We start from the raw sequence: 2,133 nt of genomic DNA on the forward strand, positions 1-2,133 counted from the left end.
AGAGAGAGAGAGAGAGAGAGAGAGAGAGAGAGAGAGAGAGAGAGAGAGAGAGAGAGAGAGTTTTAAGGCATTGTTCTATTTACTTAAGCTTTTCCATCTGCCTGTTCATTATTCATTGAAATACAACTTACTTTGTTGCAACTTCTCTTCGAGAGAGAGAGAGAGAGAGAGAGAGAGAGAGAGAGAGAGAGAGAGAGAGAGAGAGAGAGAGAGAGAGAGTTTTAAGGCATTGTTCTATTTACTTAAGCTTTTCCATCTGCCTGTTCATTATTCATTGAAATACAACTTACTTTGTTGCAACTTCTCTTCGAGAGAGAGAGAGAGAGAGAGAGAGAGAGAGAGAGAGAGAGAGAGAGAGAGTTTTAAGGCATTGTTCTATTTACTTAAGCTTTTCCATCTGCCTGTTCATTATTCATTGAAATACAACTTACTTTGTTGCAACTTCTCTTCGAGAGAGAGAGAGAGAGAGAGAGAGAGAGAGAGAGAGAGAGAGAGAGAGAGAGAGAGAGAGAGAGAGAGAGAGTTTTAAGGCATTGTTCTATTTACTTAAGCTTTTCCATCTGCCTGTTCATTATTCATTGAAATACAACTTACTACTTGTGCTTTGTACTCTTACTTCAAAGCCGACGTCATTCCCATTCATTGATCAGTACACGTACTAAGCTTCAATCCATTAAGAGTATGTACAATGCTTTGCCTAAGAACAGAAGGAACTCTGTTAAAGAAAGTATGTCTCTTAGGAAAACTATATTTGAAACAGGCTGACATAAGTCCTTTTATAGTTTGTATATGAAATATCTGTTTTAATGTTGATGATGGTTTCGAAATATTTTATATTGGTTGTTCATTATTTCTTATATTTTTTATTTATTTCCTTATTTCCTTTCCTCACTGGGATATTTTTCCATGTTGGAGTTCTTGGATTTATAGCATCTTGCTTTCCTAACTTGGGTTGTAGATTAGCTAGTAATAACAGCAACAACAACAACAACAATAACAATAATAATAAAAATAATAATAATAATAATAATAATGATAATAATAATAATAATAATAATAATAATAATAATAATAATACTAATAATAATAATAGCAATAGTAATAATAGTAATAATAATAATAATAATAATAATGATAATAATAATAATAATAATAATGGGGCTTATAGCATCCTATTTTTCCAACTAGAGTTGTATATTAGCTAATAATGATAATAGTAATAATAATAATAATATCCTGATCAGGATTACTTTATTAAAGTGTAATGTTTTTATTTTTTTTCTTGTATTTCTTTAATTTTTAAGTCTCTGGCCCCCTACAAATTCGTTTTTCATTCAGTAAACGTAAACAGTATATTCATGGATCATTAAAATTGATTTTTTTATATCAAGTAGAATATAGAGTTTCCCATGTATAATACAAAACAAGTGTCTTGATATATATATATATATATATATATATATATATATATATATGTATACATATACATATATATATGATAATAATAATAATAATAATAATAATAATAATAATAATAATAATAATTATGATAAAAAAAGCAAGTTTCTTGATATATTATATATATATATATATATATATATATATATATATATATTTATATATATATATATATATATATATATATATATATATATTATATATATATAGTATATACTGTATTTATAATTATATATATATATATATATGTATATATATATAGTATATATGTATTTATAATTATTTATATATATATATATATATATATATATATATATATATATATAATATCGGATACGTTCAGCTCTCCATATCACTCTGATCTGGAGGAGGGAGAGGGAGCAGTCATACCCTGATGAGAGGAAATGCTTGTAGGTGTGTGTGCGTATCTATCTAAATATGTAGCTGTCATTTTTAACAGGTCGCGTACGCTAATATATAAATAGCATTTTGAAAACAACTTCATTTACTTCCTCAAAACATAGATTATTGTATTTTTGTTATGGTCTCTTTTGGAAAATCATAGATAAAAGAAACCATTTGATAGAATACCATACAGCTAATTAATATGTAGCCATTCAAATTCAGTATTGATAATAAGGGCTGTGATGGCTTGTTGGTAACATCCCTGTCTGG

This window comes from Palaemon carinicauda, chromosome 28, assembly GCF_036898095.1.
Source record: "Palaemon carinicauda isolate YSFRI2023 chromosome 28, ASM3689809v2, whole genome shotgun sequence".
Lineage (NCBI taxonomy): Eukaryota > Metazoa > Arthropoda > Malacostraca > Decapoda > Palaemonidae > Palaemon > Palaemon carinicauda.